Below are 13,281 nucleotides of genomic sequence, written 5' to 3' on the forward strand. Positions count from 1 at the left end.
CCCCCCCCCTAGGAACAGGCATCCACCATGGATCTCTCATCTAATGTAATAAATGTTTATTCTTTGTTTTCTGTTCCAATGACACTGAATGGGGGGATTTCCCATTGCCAACCTATTCAAAGCTAAGGGAAAAGAAGGATGAATGTTTATTGCAAGTTACACCAAGGATTCACCTTTATACCATGGGGGAACCCTGTACATAACCGTCATGTATTCAGAGAACCCCTCCTATAATTACTATATCCACAGATCACTGTACATTAGTGTGATGGCCAGTGGGAAGAATGTCAGCCTTTCAGACAGGCAAAGAGATCACTGCTGTTAGTTATACTGACCTGCCATTTACACATTGCTCAAGGAACCCCAGAAATTCTATGGGAACCCCGATTGAGAAACACTGCTATATATATAGGAGGCATAGGAAGATGTGTAGTGTGTCATTGCACAGGACCCCAGACCTCCCTTATAGCCAATACAAGTCAGTTCAGCAGGTGGGTCCCAAGCCAGTCCTTGACCAGATCCATTCCAGGTTTGCTGTATCAGCCAGGTTCACTCATGTTCACCTCTTCTCCAGTCTTGGTGAGCTTTATAAATCAGGAGCATTGTGTCTGGGGGTTAGCATGCTCTTGGATCAATGAGGCTGATGTCAGTGATAAATCATACACGTATATGTAATCGTTTGCTTCAATAAGAGGCAAGGTACCTACATTAAGCAAACACAACAAAAGTTACGTGTTCTGTGAATCATAAAACTAAAGTTATTAACCCCATTCAAAGCTGCAAAAAGAATGGAAAAAAAGGGCTGGACATTGGATGCTGTGTATTGAAATGAGGTATTAAATAAAGGTAAGCCGGTATGGTTAGTGGTTTTGGATCAATTAACCCTTCCCAACCCTAATCAAAGCAAAAAAGGAAAGAAAAACATAAGGAAATATATACCTTCTGTCTGGATGCGTGGAGGTATATGGGGATATATATATATATATATATATATATATATATATTATAATATATAAATATATAGATATTCTGTATGAAGCTATTTGTGTAATGTGTGGCTGGTATGTAAAGGTTAGCAGATCAATGAGGCTGATGGCAGTGATAAGGTCTACAAACACATAATAGTTTGCTAAAACGTGTTACCTAGATTTATAAGTGTTCATTAAATCACAAGACTGGTGATAGGAAAAGGTTACACAATGATTGTGCAAAAATGTGGAATGGTGAGAAGGGGTAACCTACTTTCTATAGTTCAATGGATTTATGTATAAGGAACTTTATTGTATTTTATTATATTATATCAATGTTATATTTTATTGTATGAATACTATTATATTGTAGTATATGTTTATTTATATATTTAAATCAATATCTATAGTGTTACATATAACGTATAGTACACATAATACTTGCACTAAACAATGAAATATTTATAGTACTGGTAACTGTTTAGACTGTGATGTATGATGAATATAGCACATGAGCAGGAGTGAAAGTGAAAATCGTGGTCACAATATATGGTGAATATAGGGGGGGGGGGGGGGGCAGATGTTATGTGAATCCCAGAATATTCCCAATAGAATACAATGCCCTGTAGTATTCATGTTATATCTGTGACCGCACACCTGATGCAGATAGTTATGATATATATTTTTGGCTCCGCTCAGCCCTCAGTTCAATGTTCCCTTTGTTTTAATAAATTAGTGTTTACATTCTATTGGATTAGTTAATTTTAACGGATTAACTATTTCAGTACTGGGCCAGTGCTGTGACACATTAAACGTTAATGAATAGACTGACAAAGGATCTTACACTAAACTTCCATTTATTATTTGCCTATAAAAGAATGATATCATCCGTTGTCTGTTATGGCTGGAGATTACACAGTTCTCGTTGCCTTTCATCTCATGAATTATGACGTCAGATGATTGTCACAGAAAACGATCTTTCATGATCATTTCTAGCAACATTAAAACAAATGAGGGCTGACACCCTGAGAGGAGGGAAAGACGAGCTGGAGGCACCTCAATACATCCTCCTCCGTAGGAAATGACAGCAGTCGGTCATTTAGCGATCACATTGGTTTTAAGAGATCACTGTACACAGATGAACAGCCATGAATTTCAAGAATTATGTAGCTTGTGTACATAGCTTAACACATAAGAGAGAAGAGAGATCAATTTGCATTAAGATTACAAAGAATCAATACTTTTAACCATGCATTGATTGCATTGTGTTGCAGTGCGACCGATTGATTTTTAAAACATTTATAGCAAACAAACTGATCTGATTGAAAACCCAAAAAACTATTTGTGTATGGCTAGCTTTATAAAGTGAAGGCCTCTATATTGCATAGGAGATTGTACAATGGGGTTGTAATATGTATGACCATTTTTATATTTTTATGCTGTTACTTTTCATCTTTTCTTTTCTATAGTTGACAATATTGACTTTGTCAATGTTGATATTATTGAAAAAGATGATCTCCAGGCGTGTTTTACATCTGCATTTATTTCAGTTGTTTATTTCCTCAATAAACATGTGTTTTCTGTATAGCTTGCAGAGGAGCTAATTGTTCCATGTTATTATCTTCTTATGGTGCCGCCCTGTTTGCTCAGACTGTAAGAGGGAGGGGCAGGCCTGCCATCATTCGGTCCCTATACTGACACTAGGAGTCCATACCGTCAGTGTATTTCCTTTACTGTTCCTTCACACCGCTGCATTCTTTAACTCATGAAGCTGTGTCCCCTCCAGGCTGGTATATTAATGACAAATTTTGCTGGACAAGAATACAAATCTGGAAGTTGTTTCAGAAATGTGTATTACACATGTGCATTCAGCTTTCTCTAAATTTCTCTAACCACAGATTATTTTAGATGGTATGTTGTAACTTTTGCTGCAGACGTACTGAATATACCTTGAGCTAAGTATATTTACTGGAATTTAATAAAAATACCAAAATCATAGCCTCCTATAATGAAATCATGTCTGTAAAACCACAGGGACCACACACCTATTGTGTATGAGCTCCTTTGTGACAAGCATAATTATAGCAGCCAGTGGTCCTAAGGGACTGCCATGGCATAATCTCTGTGATGTCACTAGTGTTCTTTTTTTTCCCAAATGGATACCACGGCTTCCTTTAACTGGTAACTTCAGCATATCTCACTCATAACCTCATCACGGCTCCAAGACTTTTTTAGAGCTGCCCCAACTCTCTGGAATGGTCTTCCTCGTCCTATTCCTCCTCCTCTGTCATTTGCAACCCCTATTTAATGTACAGCGCTGTGCAATATGTTGGCGCTATTTAAATCCTGTTTAATATTATGAATAATATTAATAATAATCATCTATGGCTAGAAATTATTAAAGCCGAACCCTTTTTTCCCTGGCAGTGGGCTCCCCTCTCCACATAGGAGTTAATAACTTGTTCTGTCTAGGGAGTAATTCTTACCTTATACCTGATCCTCCACTCCTGCAGCTGCCTGACCCTTCTAATACTGCGGGTCACATCATCAACCTGTACGGTGCAAAGAATGGTGTCAGTGGTTAGACCAGTGCATGGGCCTGGTATTGCCAAGCAGAAGGAGAACATTGGCAGCTGTGGGGTGTAAAAGTATTCTTCTTCATTTAGAACTTCCTATCATCCCTTGCACAGGGACAGAGGGAAGCACCAAAGTTGGAAATCTGCTTTATTGTCTGCATTTTAGGGGAATATTTATTTATAATCTTTGTGTTTCTAATAAAGATATCATTAGCAATCAATAAAGCCCATGCTATAAAGTTTAGAAAAAGTATATATAAAAAATCTTCTTCTTCTACCCCTGACAAGTAAGAATAAACTCATTTTCTTCTGTCCTACCATCTAAGCCTATGATAAAGCCTATGTATTACTTAGCTCCACAAATTTAAGGCAGAGGACAGCTTGCTGACTGTCAAATGTTGCTATTCAGGCAGAAGTAACTACCCGCTAACAGTGGACCCTGCATGATAGCGGGCTTTGGGCTATCTTTATTTTTTTGCCTCATTTTGGTCTGTTAAATATACTATTAGATACTAATATTAGGCTATCTGTGTAAGTACAAAGAAATGTTCTCCTGTAAAAATTCATGCATGTAGAGATGATATTCTGTAGTCCTAGAAGACTTCTGTTTTTTAAAGGTGAAAATGCTGCTTCCCTATAGATGAATGAGTGCTGTTACCCTTAAGCTGCGTACACACGTCCAATAATTATCGTTGGAGACGACCAACCGCCAAACAACCGATAGGCCAAAAATTGTTGACCAATAACGCCGATGAACGAGGATTGTCGTTGGAAATGAACGACCGGCATGGCAGATCTGATTAGCCAACGATCGTTCACTATGTACGGTCGTTCAGTGATTGTGAATGTTTCTGCAATACACTTTCTTCTTTACATGTCACTCCCTGCATCGTTCAAGCGATTGTATCTAGCGCGTGTACACTATTGGTGGATTATATTTGAACGATCGTATCATTACAGCATGTACAGAATTGTGCAAAATACGTTCAAATATAATCGGGCATAATTGTTAATCAGTCGTAATCGTTTGTTTTCTAACGCTAATTATTGGAGGTGTGTACCTAGCTTAAGACAGAAATTGTCCTACTGGTAGGATTGCAAGGAAAATTAAAGCGAAAAAAGTCTAAAAATAAAGAAAACGTGTAGCTACTTCTTCTAAGGTCTGGCATGCTGTAAAATGTTACAGTTTTGTCCTTGGGTTGAGATTTGCTCCTGCTATAAAAATGAATTTACTACAATAAAATGTATTTCAAATATAAACCTTCTACCATCTGCAGCACATTATATTTTTCTAAAAATAGGCTTTATGGGCATCTGTGCTAAACAGGCCCATCGAAGTAAATATTCAATTTACACATGTGTATGTACAGAAGACTTTTGTGCATTTTATAGTGCTCCTAAACCAAGAAAATCTCAATTCTAAAGTGTGATAATAATTGAAAATAAATTGATATGCGTATGAGCACCCAGTACTGGATGGGTGTGAAAGGGCTTGACAACAAATCTTTACATGTGCTATTACCATGTGTGTCAGACTCAGTATTTATCATAAAATATTCATCTGTCCCCAGTTTAGTTCCTAAGTCGTTATCCTCCATTAACTGACCCGCTAATCTGCCCTTTTCGTGTAGTATTTTTATCTCAGATATTTTCTTGGTTAATAAAAGCTTAAGCAAAATTTAGATATCTATATATATATTTGTCCTTTGCTAATTTCAGACTGTGTAGCACTATGCTGGATGTAGATGGGGGTTGTATTTATATCATTAGGAAATATACTGCGGACTGTACATGGACTGAACAGTCCTATCCTAAACCCTGAATAAATGTATATATTTTGTTGAATCTCTCGGTGAAGTGTTTTTGTTTCTTTTGTTCTGATTATGGAATGCACATCTCAGTATTTCACCCTTGAAACATATTAAAAATATATGTAATGTGACCAGTTTGCTGGGTATTAAAATATGCATGGTTCAAGCTAAACAGTATGCAGATCCTTCCTATGTGCAGCCATATAGATATTTATCATTGGAATCCCGAGAGATAGGGGTATGTATTCTATACACTTGTCATGGGAATAAAGAAGAGCGTAGAACACTTCTCTTTGTAAAAAGAGACCATACGCCGGAGCGGGGGTGGTGGTTGGGTTGAATTGTGAGTATACATATGTATGTTTTCACATTCTTTTTTTCTCCTACACACTTAATTCTGCTTTATTTCTATACTGTATACACTGTTAACAATTCTAGCAGCAGTTAAGCTGCGTACACACTTCCAATTTTTATCGTTGGAAATGAACGACGAACGAACGATCGATTGGTCAAAAATCGTTCATAAAAAAAGTAACCGCCGACGAACGAGAATAGTCGCTGGAAATGAACGACCGGACCGGCGGATCGGATTGGACGACGATCGTTTACCATCTATCGTGTGTACGGTCGTTCATTGATCGTCCATGGTCTGAGCATGCGTGATGAACGAACGTTCGTTCACTTCCTGTCGTGCACGTCACTTCCTGTATCGCTCAAACGATCGCATCTATTGTGTGTACAATATCTGCGAACGATCGTGTCGTTATCTGCATGTACAGGATCGGTGCTATACGATCGTTCGCCGATATCGTGCAGGATCGTTCGTCGTTCGTTTACCAACGATAATTATTGGAAGTGTGTACGTAGCTTTAGGCTTTAAGCAAGCTTCAAACTTAGGCAAATTTGTACAATCCATAGACCTGAGTGTGCATATGCCCTTTAGTAAATCAGACTTAATATCTGCCACAATAAAATAAACTTAACAATAGTTCCACTTTAATGTTTCTAAAAATTCTTGTTCCTTGTTAAAATGTATATATAAATCAATGACTCAGATTTAAAACTAAAAACAGAACATGTAATTTTAATGTAAAAAATGTCACTTATCACTTATGTGATAATGTAAAAAATGTCACTTATGTCCCTAGATGTGATTGCAGCATTTATTTTTCCTTTTTTTGTTTTATTTTTCCCAGTGTTTTTTCCAGTAAGGTGATGATGTACACACGTCATATGATTCTCGGATATTAATGGTCATGCTCTTCTAGGGTGAGAATCTGGCGTGTATAGAGGCCTCCGACTTCATTCATGGATCCATCCTAACAGAGCCATGAACGACCGAGGGGGAAGGATCGTTATACAAATCAAAAGAGGAGAACACAGCGGGGTGTCGCTGGAGCTGTCGCTTCCTCCCCCTCCCTCTTCATAGAACAGTAACTGTGTGCACAGTGCTCTTATATTCATCTGTCATGCTTTGATCATGAAAAAGTGTTTCCAGCGATGAAAATTGCACATGTGTATGCAGCCTTCCTGTCCTGGGATTAAAATACTCACTCTTATATATAATGAAGGAGAATAATGATAAGATTAGGTAACCTCACCCCTTGAAATACAAAAACATTTTCAAAAACTGTATTTAAAGACTACAAAAGTTAAAATAGGGAAAGTTTGCTGTTTGGCGTCACATGCACTTTAAAGCATCAGCATGATAGCTATGTAGGATAGGCTTGCTAACATCTATTTTGGCCAAATATATTTACCTAGACATGAGACGCTGCATCTGTACAGTACACAACCTATAGGCTTTATCCTACAGCAGTGCATTTATAGTGAAATTACGGTATTGTCAAGAATGAAAACGTCTGCATGTTTCCAACAACCGTTACTGATAAATAATGCAGATAAGATAAGTGATAATAAATTCATAAGATAATCTATTTGTAAAGTGTTTATAATAACAAAGTTAGCTTATACTGTATGCATCTAATATGCTATTGCAATGCACTGTAAATGTGTCTGTATGTAAATGACATCATAAAAAGTTACATTAAACTTTTCTTTCAGTGTCTTGAACAAGCTTATAGGGTTTTTTTTAGATAATTGCAGACACTTTGGCTGGTTTTTCCTCCAGACTGGTGTGATAATGTTGCTGTTGTTTTTACCTTACCAGTCTTGTGGACACATCTACAATATGGGTCTTGGATCATCTGAACTTTAAGCATTTAGCTTCCCTGCCTATGTTGAATTTTTCGTAGTTAAGCATATCAGGAAGGTTACAATCCATCCCAAGCCATTGTATAAAACATGCCTATCTCATACACCAGCAGACTTGAACTGGCCAAGGTTACCGTACTTTTTTCTGTATTGGGAGTCCTATGACACACCATAATAAAATCTTGGGATATTCACTAAATTTGGTTACATTTTATTAATGCAGTATTTTAATGTAGATTTGTCAGCTCAAGACCCTTGTTATTACTCTACAAACTGCTGTGTGCTAATACCAAATTACCGTAGCTCTGAGCCGAGTCAGATTGTGTAAGTGACAAGGCAAGATGCATGAAAAGAAATGGAAGACAAGGGGATTGTGGTACAGACACAGAACTGTGGGGTGGCACTAATTCCAAGGCCATCAGCCATTTCATACTTTTTTTTTGTATAGGCATAGTATACCTGTATAGCATATATGTATATGCAACGAGGTACAAGAATTATATACACAAGCAACCTCACTTCACTGTTCAGTTGAGACTTCTTAAAGTAAATGATTCCATTATGCCAAAAGTATTTTTCCATGCTACATAAAGGTCTAGCATTCTTTATTGACCTTGTTTGGACTTGCCTCTTTCTTTCATGATTTCTTCTCTTTCATATAACTTTCATTCATTACCTATAAAAAATGTCAAAGCATGAATGTCTAAATGGGCGAAAATAAAGAAAAAAAGAAGTATATGGCGAGGTTTAATGGCCACTTGGCAAGTAGTGGTATGGGAGCTACAGATTGCCTTTCATTTTGGTTTGCTTCAAATATTGGCCAAAATCCCTACTTCATACCACCAGATCAGTTCCTTCTGGCAGTAAGATTTAACTGCCAGGACTGTGTGGTCTTCTCATAAGGATAAAAGGATAAAAGCTCCAACCACAGAATTTGGTGAATATAATCTAATAGGGGTTAAATAGTGTTACAGATTAATTTAGGGCATAGGTTCACTTTGATTTCTTTTTTTAAACTAAAAAGTTATAAAAATAAAAAAAGCAGAACATCTACGGTATACATAGACTAGGCAGGCTCCACTCATCAAACTGCATTTTATTCTTATGATTATTATTATTACACAGTATTTTTATAGAGCTAACATATTACACAGCGCTGTACAAAGTCCATAGTCATGTGACTAGCTGTCCCTCAAAGGAGCTCACAATCTGATATACCATAGTCATACGTCTTTAATACAGTCTAAGCTAAATTTTTTGGGGGTCGAAGTCAATTAACCTAACTACATGTTATTGTTATTTTATCATTGATTACAATACAATGTAGACCATAGTGTGGCCTCATTTATGTTCAAAGAAGTGATTATGACATGGGGGCTTTATCTATAGGTTGTGTTAGTGGGCAGTTTAGTAAAAGGTCATAGAGGATACAGAGTAACAATGACTTGGACCTGGAAGAAGACCTGGCAAAGGTGCCAATGAGTGAATGGGGTGGAGGGAGGGGGGTTTATGTTGCTTTAAGTAAAATTTTAGGATTTGGGGGAATTTATATTTTAAGGGGCAGGTTAGAAGTTTAGTATTAGATTTTAAAGTGTTATTTTTTAAGGATTAGGGTGAGTGTTCAGGTAGCTTAGTTAGCTAATAATTCAGTAGCCTAAATATAATCATCATTGTCTATATGATTGGTGATCAATCTCTGTTATGTTGTGTCATACTAGTTTGTAGCAGAGTTGTTTCAGTTCTGTATTTGTAGCTTCAGTATGTACAGAGTTGCTGCTGTAGTTGGTTGCAATGCTTGCCTATGCAGCTACAAATCACCAGCTGCATTTGACACTCTACCTAGTAAAATCCTTGAAAAATATTAAGAGCAACATAAAACACTAATGCATTGCAGTGACATGCATTAATGCGCTATCAATATGTGTTACAATGCTAATCATTTTGATTGGCACCCCAGTGTACCTTGCCAGCATAGGCTGACAGAAATCATCTGTGGATTGTGTTACAAAATGCATTTTTATATATTATGGTACACTGATGATGAATGACATTAATGAACATGTTTTCTTGCTGTAGTCTGAATGGGCTCAATGAAAGCGATTCTTAGCTCTGCAAATGACTTCTGCAAGATTGGTCATCATGGATTGGGAAATATGGGGGAAAGGGACAGGATGGTATAAAAGATAAGGACAGCAATAATAATGAAATTTTGCAACCTTGTACCTACATCACTGTTTTTATGGCTATGAAACACATGTGTTTATGTTACAATTAAAGAAACATAAAAAATAGCTGACACCAATATGAAAATGACAGTGTCACAAATTCCCTTCACTTCCCATCCTTGAAATTCAACAGTAAATATTTTTACTGAGCTGCCACTAAAACGTGTCCCAATTGGATAAAATACTCTTACCTCTTTAAAATGTGTTTGCCCCTCCTGTGCGTCTGTTCATTTAAATCAGGTGTGTACGTCAGGTATTGCTGTTTTCAATAACTAAACCTAACTTAGCCTGTTTGTTTATTAGATTTAGTATTAAACCAGCTCAGGTTTGTACTGGCAAATACTCCTCAAATCTTCTAGGTATACCTTGGCCAAAAAGGGCTGTGTACTTTTGTATTGTCATGCAATGGCAGTCAAGAGCCTTGGGCACCCAAGGCAAAAAGTCCCAAGAGTGCTACCCTACCCCATAAGTTGTGTATTTCTTCAACAGCATCCCCTGCCTGCTGAAGTGGCCCAGGTGCCGTCAATTCTGCCTATGCCTTGGCTTAGCCCTGATTTTTTATTTAAATTACATTTTACTCTTGGAGTTATTTCACACTGGCAGTGAGGTTGCGGTGCATTTACCAATTCTTCATGGCAGGAAAGCTGCCACTTGGGGAGGCTCGGAAGTCCCATAGGGAATGAATAGGGACTGCAATGATTAGTGTTGCTTACACAATGTGGACCCTCACTTCTAAATCACCTACTAGTAATACACCAAAAAATGTAAAAAGTTTGAAATGATGCTTACGGCACTCATGGCTTCCATATCACTGGGCATGACATATAGCGAATGTATGGAAAGTTTGTAAAACACTTTAAAAATGCCATCAAACATAAACTATGTATTAGATGATTAAACTGTGCTTAACCATCCCCTGCAACTATGATACTCAAAAAATGCAGTTTAAATAAAATCCTAGCATAATTTCTGAGCAATAACAGTCTTGCTTTGTTGACATACAGGAGAGAAAGTCAATCATGAATCATAAATTTTTTGAAGAGCTAATCTAAATACTAATCTAGTAAACCTGCAGTGTCAGCAGAGGGACACACCTATATGCTGAAAAGCTTACAATGATGCCAACAAAAACATTTACAAAAGAAGAAATGTGTGTCAATTTTAATGCATTAGCTTTAAATCACACTATCTTACTTTTTTAGCAGCTTTAGAGAATAACACTGCAAGGGGAATGCCCTGTGTCATCTCCTTGAGTTTCAATCCACACTGTGCATTCATGCTTCTGATATGTCTGGCGCAGTAAAATTGGCTATAAAGCGTTCCCTTTTTTTAAAAGGCCCTTTTTAATTCCTGAAAAAGCAAGAACTGTTTATATTAGTGGGGTTGTGCAATTAGTTTTTAAAGATGCACAGGTTTGCTAAACTTTAAGTGTTTATTTTGTTCGTTCATGCTGCGAACGTATGTCGGAATGGCACAGGCTGGCTTTTTAAGTTCAAAGTTTAATCCTGAACTCCTTCCAAGTCTTGAATCAAAGTTGCTGATGGAAGTTGAATGAATTTGCCTAAGATCACCGTGTCCTCATCAAGGAATGATATTTGTTTGATAGTAACCCACTTGTATAAGTCTTGTAATAGTAAATACATCATTTTGGATGATAAAACTGTTTCTTTTAAAGCCCCCTCCTGTAATATGGCCTTCCTTGACAGACAGTAGGACCAAGTCAGGGAAGTCTACTGTAGTTACAATTTACCAGATAAGTTCAGACTTGTTTTTTTTGCTTTTTTTGCAAATAGTACAACAACTCAAAACCACTTGCAAAAATGAGTTAACGTTGGACTGAATGGTTTATTATTTTTTATTTGAAGGGCAGTAGGATACAGCAGCTTTGCCATGTGTTTTTTAGACACTACGGGCCTGATTTAATAAAGCTCTCCAAGACTGGAGAAAATACACTTTCATCAGTGAAGCTGGGTGATTCAGCAAACCTGGAAAGGGTCTGGAGCAGGATTGAAAACATTTGCCAACAAATAGCAAATTACGTTTAAGAAATCCAATCTAGGTTTGCTGGATCACCCAGCTTCCCTGATGAAAGTGTATCCTCTCCAGCATTGGAGAGCTTTAATAAATCAAGGTCTACATGCAGCATTCAGAGATAGTGTGCCACCCCTGGCCCTCTCCATAAACTTGAATTGGTTCTACTGGCAAAGGCTTAAAAATACTTGTGCGACTAACCCTGGATAAGTAGTATTTTACCCATAAATAACAAGAGTTTCCGAAATTTTACCTGGACAGGTAGTGAGAGCCATTAGGTCATAGACAGCAATTATTATTAATATTTTTAATAAAAAGGATTTATATAGCACCAACATATTATGCAGCACTGTACATTAAATAGGGGTTGCAAATGAGAGACAGCCATATTCCAGATGGTTTGCCACATAGCTATGGAGCCTCCGCCACGCTCTCAACCTCTACCATTCAACCGAATGGAAGCCGTTGGGAACCAATTTGTACACATAGTTGCAGTAGGATACGGCGGTGTTCCTGGAAGTGAAATGTTGCCTTATGTAGCACAGTTGCTTTTCCTCCTCTCCATCACTGCAAACACTGGGTCAGCACATGCAAACACGTTGACCCATAGTTCATTTTGTTGCTCCTTTGTGCATGGCAGCAGTTTGGAACTCACTTATGAGTGACTAACCACACGGTTTTACACTGCACATCTGAATGAGCCCTAAACTAAATGCTGTATGGTCCACAATATTTGCAAATTATTAAAACAACACAGTTGTTACATAACCTTATATGAAATAAATGTGTTTAAATAAAACCAATGAAACGGATCAGTATGTGATAGTACATTTGCACAGATGTAAACAACAGTTCACGATCTGGTCATTTTCAACCAATCCAAAGATCAACTTATACCAGCAGATCCCCATTGCCAGTTATTGTTAAGAGAATCAATTAGCCATCATGATTTTTGTAGCCAACCGCAACTGATTTGCCAGATTAGGTTTGGCACCAGATATGTCTACACTCTCCATGCCATCTGAAGAAACTTGCACGCTCAGGTTATCAATGGTCATGTTGCATCCGAACAGCCAACTGCCATGTCATTTGTATGTTTAGTTTTCAGTTTGACAGTTGATGAAATTAATCTATGAAGTAAAGCTGCGTAAACACTTCCAATTTTTATTGTTGGAAATGAACGACGAACGAACGACCAATTGGCCAAAAATCGTTCGTAAAAAAAGTAACCAACGACGCCGACGAACGAGGATAGTCCTTGGAAATGAACGACCGGACTGGCGGATCGGATTGGACGACGATCGTTGACCATCTATCGTGTGTACGGTCATTCAGTGATTGTGCATGTTCTGAGCATGCGCGATGAGCGAACGTTCGATCGATACAGGCTGTATTGTGTATATGAGTGTGTGTGTGTATATATATAGAGAGAGAGAGAGAGAGAGAGAGAAAGATA

At 37.6% G+C, this 13,281-nt stretch overlaps 1 protein-coding gene across 2 annotated transcripts in view; it reads left to right on the forward strand.

Annotated features, from left to right (window-relative positions):
* Window positions 1–13,281, forward strand: part of B4GALNT1 (beta-1,4-N-acetyl-galactosaminyltransferase 1) — a 63,846-nt gene that overhangs the window by 580 nt on the left and 49,985 nt on the right. The gene's annotated exons all lie outside the window — the stretch shown is intronic.

Source organism: Pyxicephalus adspersus, chromosome 1 (assembly GCF_032062135.1).
Source record: "Pyxicephalus adspersus chromosome 1, UCB_Pads_2.0, whole genome shotgun sequence".
In the NCBI taxonomy this organism is placed as follows: domain Eukaryota; kingdom Metazoa; phylum Chordata; class Amphibia; order Anura; family Pyxicephalidae; genus Pyxicephalus; species Pyxicephalus adspersus.